Here is an 8,375-nt window from a genome sequence, read left to right as displayed (position 1 = left end):
AAGGGAACAACCATTTTTCTTCCAAGTAGTTGAAATTTTAGCACTTGGAGAACATAATTATTTAATATGGCCCAATAGGTTCATCTGGCCCTGCTAGAATCCAGAATTTTAATTCTATGTTTTAATTATTTAATTCTCTGTCACGAGATACTACCCACCTATTCACCTGACCTTACAATGACTCTCACCTGCCAACAGCAGCACCTGCCCCATATGCTGTCCCACAACCAATCGAGGACAGAAGTGAATTGAAGTGAGTTAAAAGTGAGAAAAGTGAACAAGGAGTCCCTGACTCAGTTTTTCAAGTTCTGTCAGCAACGTGGTCTCAGGGCAATTCGTTTTATTCTGTACGTAAATCTGTGGGACTCAACATAGTATGATATACATTGCTTTAGGTTACATTGTGAATGGAATAGCATTTGTACAATATACGAATTGGATGATGTACCATATCATAGATATTGGAGGACGTATGTATTATACATCTTAAGTTTAGAATAAGGGTTAGTGGAAGGGTTAGGTAAAATGCTACCGTTGTCCCCGACATGACTCGAACGTGCAACTTTTGAACTGCTAGATGGTTGCGGGTTACGCCCACCCATCTTCTCCGACCAACATCCCTACTTTCGTTTCTGTCTAAATTAACTGGACCATTAGTTGGCATCATGGTAGCCTAGTGGTTAGAGCCTAGTGGTTAGAGCCTAGTGGTTAGAGCCTAGTGGTTAGAGCCTAGTGGTTAGAGCCTAGTGGTTAGAGCCTAGTGGTTAGAGCCTAGTGGTTAGAGCCTAGTGGTTAGAGCCTAGTGGTTAGAGCCTAGTGGTTAGAGCCTAGTGGTTAGAGCCTAGTGGTTAGCGCGTTGGGCCAGTAACCGAAAGGTTCCTGGATTGAATCCCCGAGCTGACAAGGTAAAAATCTGTCATTCTGCACCTGAGCGAGGCAGTTAACCCACTGTTCCCCAGGCATCAAAGATGTGGATGCTGATTAAGGCAGCCCCCCACATCTCTCTGATTCAGAGGGGTTGGGTTAAATGTGGAAGACACATTTCAGTTGAAAGCATTCAGTTGTACAACTGGGGCGGCAGGTAGCCTAGTGGTTAGTGTATTGGGCCAGTAACCAAACGGTTGCTGGATCAAATCCCTGAGCTGACAAGGTAAAAATCTGTTGTTCTGCCCCTGAACAAGGCAGTTAACACACTGTTCCCTGGTAGGCTGTCATTGTAAATAAGAATTTGTTCTTAACTGACTTGCCTAGTTAAATTAAAAAACAACTGACTAGGTATCCCCCTTTCCCTTATATCTTGGAGGTGCCCAGAAATACGTATAGTATGGCTCTGAGGCCAGTCTGCTGTCAGGCAGTCCTGCATTGCACCAGTAGAGGGCACTGTTCCCCCCAAATGTTCCTCCTATGCTGCTGCTAGCAGATGCCAACCAAAGCCCGACCCCCTGCCACATGCTCTCAGTCAGGGACTTTTCAAGGTCATTTGAATCTGTGCTTGTGGCTGTTATGTCACACCAAACTGGTGTCACTTTACTTAAGCCTGCAATGTATACTCAGTAAGATCACATGACACAGTTGACTCCCATCATGACATTCACTATAGTGTGCCTTGAGATATGTGACACAAAGCTTTATGAATGGCATTATAGCCTCCTAAGGAGCATGTTAAATTAGAACTGTTACATCACATTACATTATTGTGTAGCCTGTGTTGACATAAGAGCACATGACAACAAATTTGCCTGTCATCTCTAATGCCCATTATAAATGCATTTATAACTGCGTTTATAATGTCTTATGGCGTTGTTCTAAATTTGTATGACTTCCTATGACGGATGTTATAATGTCTTTTGTTATAAAGGCTTGTATGGTTGAATGCATACATAAGGGCGGCTACAGTAAAGTGTTACCATATAGCCTATTCGAAAAATGTATTTCCCAGGATGCATTGCTCCCTATATCGATTGGCGCTACTCTCCTCACCTGATGTGATAAGACACTGGGGTTGCATTGACCTGGTGAATGGGTTTACAGTATACTCTGTGTTGTGTATCAGCTCAAACTCAAGATTCAATGTTTGTAGCAAATTATGGTTTATTTTGTTAATATATTCATTAATCCATCAGGGCTAATATTCCTGTATTCATAGCCCACTCGAACATACAATACCATACAATACAATATACAATTCAATACAATACACAAACATAAGAGGATACATTTAAATAAATATATTGGCCATATAACTCACCCCCTTGGGCCTTATTGCTTAACCATAGTATATAGTATACTGAAAAATAATAAATGGGAACGAAAAATACACTGAAAGTGAAATATCTTTAAAGGGGAAATCTGTGATTGGTACATCTATTTTTTGATGTTATGATATATAGTCATTGATTATTGAGAAATATATACAGTGCCTTGCAAAAGTATTCAGACCCCTTGGATTTCTTCACATTTTGTTGTGTTACAAAGTGGGATTAAAATGGATTTAATTGTCATTTTTTTGCCAACAATCTGCAGAAAATACTCTGTAATGTTAAAGTGGAAGAACATTTTATTTTATTTTTACGATTAATAAAAATTGTAATAACTAAGTATTAGTTAAGTATTGCATAAGTATTCAGCCCCTTTGTTTAGGCAAGCCTAAATTAGTTCAGGAGTCAAACTTGGCTTAACAAATCACATAAAGAGTTACATGGACTAACTCTGTAATAGGGGTTGACATGATTTTTTAATGACTAACCCTTCCTCTGTCCCCCATACATACAACATCTGTAAGATCCCTCAGTCAAGCACTGAATTTCAAGCACAGATTCTACTACAAAGACCACAGAACTTTTCGAAAGCCTCATGAAAAAGTGTAGGGATTGGTAGATGGGTAACAATAACACATCAGACGTTGAATCAGACGTTGAATGGTCTAGTTAATAATTATAATGTGTATTATGTATTAAACCACCCAGACACCTGAAAGATATAGTCCTCTTTCTGAACTAAGCTACAGGACAGGAATGAAACTGCTCATGGCTGTTACGATGAGGCCATTGGTCATTTTAACAGCTGCAGAGTTCAATGGCTGTGATGGGAGAGAACTGAGGATGGATCAGCAACATTGTAGTGACTCCACAATAATGACCTAAATTACAGAGAGAAAATAAGGACACAAATATACATGCATCTTGTATGCAACAAGGCACAAAAGTAATAGTGCAAAGGAATACACTTTTTGGCTTAAATGCAAAGCCCTATGTTGGGGCAAATCCAACACAACACATAACTGAGTAACTGCTTCCTTATTTTCAAGCATGGTGGTGGCTGCATCATAGGTATGATTGATACTGGGGAGTTTTTCAGGATAAAAAGAAACAGGATAGGGCTAAGCACAGGCTGAATCCTAGAGCAAAACCTGCTTCAGTCTGTTTTACACCAGAGACTGGGAGAGGAATTCACCTTTCAGCAGGACAATAACCTACAACACAAGGCCAAATCTACACTGAAGTTGCTTACCAAGAAGACATTGAATGTTCCTGAGTGGCCAAGTTACAGTTGACTTAAATCTACTTGAAATACTATGGCAAGACTTGAAAATTGCTGTCTAGCCACGATCTCCAACATCTTGACAGAGCTTGAAGAATTTTGAAAAGAATAGTAGGCAAATATTGCACAATCCACGTGTGCAAAGCTCTTATTGACTTACCCAAGACTCACAGCTGTAATCACTCTTATTGACTTACCCAAGACTCACAGCTGTAATCACTCTTATTGACTTACCCAAGACTCACAGCTGTAATCACTCTTAGAGACTTACAGACTCACAGCTGTAATCACTCTTAGACTTACAGAGACTCACAGCTGTAATCACTCTTAGAGACTTACCCAAGACTCACAGCTGTAATCACTCTTATTGACTTACCCAAGACTCACAGCTGTAATCACTCTTAGAGACTTACAGAGACTCACAGCTGTAATCACTCTTAGAGACTTACCCAAGACTCACAGCTGTAATCACTCTTATTGACTTACCCAAGACTCACAGCTGTAATCACTCGTATTGACTTACCCAAGGCTCACAGCTGAAATCACTCTTAGTGAAGAAATCGAAGGGGTCTGAATACTTTTGTAAGGCACTGTATATCTACAACCTAGTAGATTAGGAAGAAGGCTGACCTTTGACCAAACACTTTGGCATAGCAAGAATCTTGCTCAGATCAAATGAGGTAATGATGTTACATGATGTGACTCTCTTCTGGTTAGGATACACTTGGCCAGTACAAAGAGAGGCAATATGGGACAGGTACATACATTTTTGAATGTTATGAAATACAGTGCATTCAGAAAGTATTCACACCCTTTGACTTTTTCCACATTTTGTTGTGTTACAACTTGAATATAAAATGCATTACATTGAGATTTTGTGTCACTGGCCTAGTGGAATTAAAAAATCAAAGTGGCTACCTGCCACCACTAGGCCACCTGCCGCATTCCAGTTGACTACCTCATGAGGCTGGCTGAGAGAATGCCAAGAGTGTGCAAAGCTGTCATCAAGGCAAAGGGTGGCTTTTTGAAGAATTTTAAATATAAAATATATTTTTATTTGTTTAACCTCTCTAGGGTAGGTGGCACCAAATCGTCCCAACTACGTAACAGCCAGTGTAATCCCGTGGCGCGTTATTCAAAAACCTCAAAAATGCAAAAACTTAAATTTTTCAAACATATTACTATTTTACACCATTTTAAAGACAAGACTCTCGTTAATCTAACCACACTGTCCGATTTCAAAAAGGCTTTACAACGAAAGCAAAACATTAGATTATGTCAGCAGAGTACCCAGCCAGAAATAATCAGACACCCATTTTTCAAGCTAGCATATAATGTCACATAAACCCAAACCACAGCTAAATGCAGCACTAACCTTTGATGATCTTCATCAGATGACAACCCTAGGACATTATGTTATACAATACATGCATGTTTTGTTCAATCAAGTTCATATTTATATCAAAAACCAGCTTTTTACATTAGCATGTGACTAGCATGTGACTAGCATTGCCACCGAACACTGCCGGTGAATTTACTAAATTACTCACGATAAACGTTCACAAAAAACATAACAATTATTTTAAGAATTATAGATACAGAACTCCTCTATGCACTCGATATGTCTGATTTTAAAATAGCTTTTCGGTGAAAGCACATTTTGCAATATTCTCAGTAGATAGCCCAGCATCACAGGGCTAGCTATTTAGACACCCAGCAAATGTATCACTCACCAAAGTCAGATTTACTATAAGAAAAATGTTATTACCTTTGCTGTCTTCGTTAGAATGCACTCCCAGGACTTCTACTTCAATAACAAATGTTGGTTTGGTTCAAAATAATCCATAGTTATATCCAAACAGCGGCGTTTTGTTCGTGCGTTCAAGACACTATCCGAAAGGGTAAATAAGGGTGACGAGCATGGCGCAATTCGTGACAAAAAAAATCTAAATATTCCATTACCGTACTTCGAAGCATGTCAACCGCTGTTTAAAATCAATTTTTATGCCATTTTTCTCATAAAAAAGCGATAATATTCCGACCGGGAATCTGCGTTTAGGTAAACAGACGAAAGAAAATAAAGCATTCGGTCGACTCGGGCACGCGCCTAAGCCCATAGTACTCTGATCGGCCACATGCCAAAAGCGATAATGTGTTTCAGCTAGAGGCTGCCTCGATATCGTTCAGCTTTTTCCCGGGCTCTGAGAGCCTATGGGAGCCGTAGGAAGTGTCACGTTAGAGCAAAGATCCTCAGTCTTCAATAAAAAGAGCCAAGATGAAACACAACTTCTCAGACAGGCCACTTCCTGCATGGAATCTTCTCAGGTTTTGGCCTGCCATTTGAGTTCTGTTATACTCACAGACACCATTCAAAGAGTTTTAGAAACTTGAGGGTGTTTTCTATCCAAAGCCAATAATTATATGCATATTCTAGTTACTGGGCAGGAGTAGTAACCAGATTAAATCGAGTACGTTTTTTATCCGGCCGTGTCAATACTGCACCCTTGCCCTAACAGGTTAACAGTTTTTTGGTTACTACATGATTCCATATGTTTTATTTCATAGTTTTGATGTCTTCACTATTATTCTACAATGTAGAAAATAGTGAAAATTTAGAAAAACCCTTGAATGAGTAGGTGTTCTAAAACTTTTGACCGGTAGTGTATACAGTATATACAGTATATACAATACAGTTCAAAAGTTTGGGGTCATTTAGAAATGTCCTTGTTTTTGAAAGAAAAGCACATTTTCTGTCCATTAAAATAACATCAAATTGATTAGAAATACAGTGTAGACATTGTTAATGTTGTAAATGACTATTGTAGCTCGTAACGGCTGATTTTTTTATGGAATATCTACATAGTCGTATGGAGGCCTATTATCAGCAACCATCACTCCTGTGTTCAAATGGCACGTTGTGTTAGCTAATCCAAGTTTATAATTTTAAAAGGCTAATTGGTCATTAGAAAACCCTTTTGCAATTATGTTAGCGCAGCTGAAAACTGTTGTCCTGATTAAAGAAGCAATAAAACTGTCCTTCTTTGGACTAGTTGAGTATCTGGAGCATCAGCATTTGTGGGTTCGATTATAGGCTCAAAATGGCCAGAAACAAAGAACTTTTTTCTGAAACTCGTCAGTCTACTCTTGTTCTGAGAAATGAAGGCTATTCCATGCGAGAAATTGCCAAAAAACTGAAGATCTTGTTCAACGTAGTGTACTACTCCCTTCACAGAACAGCACAAACTGGCTCTAACCAGAATAGAAAGAGGAGTGGGAGGCCCCGGTGCACAACTGAGTACATTAGAGTGTCTAGTTTGAGAAACCGGCGCCTCACAAGTCCTCAACTGGCAGCTACATTAAATAGTACCCGCAAAACACCAGTCTCAACGTCAACGGTGAAGAGGCGACTCCGGGATGCTGGCCTTCTAGGCAGAGTTCCTTTGTCCAGTGTCTGTGTTCTTTTGCCCATCTTAATCTTTTATTTTTATAATTGACTAAAACCAACTTATATTTGGGGTTTTGGTGGGGTAAGACAGTTGTATTAAGCTCATTATGTATTTATAAGCTATATTCTTCAAGAATCAATGTCATGAATGTAAAAAGTCTTAAAAGTTATGTTCCAACCCTAGATTGTATCTTTAACATACTTTGAAGCTCGACATTTTTGTTAACATCAACGTTATTTTCAAACAATTCAGCCACCTAATCATCCCCAGCTTCCAAATGGCTTATTCAAACCTCCTCCTCCTCCCTGTAACTATTCACCAGGTTGTTGAGTAAATAAGAATGTGTTCTCAGTCAACTTAACTGGCCAAAAAAAATTACATAACCCAAAATGTACGTAATTTTTTTTATGAGGGTGTCACGTCCTGACCATAGTAAGATGTTATTTTCTATGGTAGAGTAGGTCAGGGCGTGAAAGGGGGTGTTTTGTGTTTTTCTATGTTTTGTATTTCTATGTTTAAGTTCTAGTTTTCTATTTCTATGTTGTTGTTTTTTGGGATGATCTCCAATTAGAGGCAGCTGGTCCTCGTTGTCTCTAATTGGAGATCATACTTAAGTAGGGGTTTTTTCCACCTGTGTTTGTGGGTAGTTGTCTTCTGTTTAGTTTTCTGTACCTGACAGAACTGTGCACTTTCGTTTTCTCGTTGTTATTTTTTCTTTAGTGTTCTGAGTTAAAATAAATATTCATCATGGGCAATCAATACGCTGCGCTTTGGTCCCCTCTCTATGACAGCCGTTACAGAGGGGGAAAGATGGTTGTAATCAGTGGGTATACAGTGCATTCGGAAAGTATTCAGACCCCTTGACTTTTTCCACATTTTGTTACATTATAGCCTTATTCTAAAATGGGTTGAATAGTTGTTTTTCTTCACATTTACATACTGAAGGTATTCAGACCCTTTACTCAGTGCTTTGTTGAATCACATTTGGCAGCAATTACAGCCTTGAATCTTCTTAGGTATGACTCTACAAGCGGGATCTGGGGGTCTGAATACTTTACGAAGGCACTGTATATTTGGGGAGTTTCTCCCATTATTTTCTGCAGATCCTCTAAAGCTCTGTCAGTTTGGATTGGAAGCGTTGCTGCACAGCTATTTTCCGGCATCTCTAGAGATGTTCGATCGGGTTCAAGTCCGGGCTCTGGCTGGGCCATTCAAGGACATTCAGAGACTTGTCCCAAAGCCACTCCTGGGTTGTCTTGGCTGCATGCTTAGGGACGTTGTCCTGTTGGAAGGTGAACCTTCGCCCCCAGTCTGAGGTCCTGAGTGCTCTGGAGCAGGTTTTCATCAAGGATCTCTCTGTACTTTGCTCTGTTCATCTTTCCCTCGATC

Source organism: Salmo salar, chromosome 14 (genome assembly GCF_965601325.2).
Source record: "Salmo salar chromosome 14, fSalSal1, whole genome shotgun sequence".
Classification (NCBI taxonomy): Eukaryota; Metazoa; Chordata; class Actinopteri; order Salmoniformes; family Salmonidae; genus Salmo; species Salmo salar.
This window is presented reverse-complemented; position numbering follows the sequence as displayed.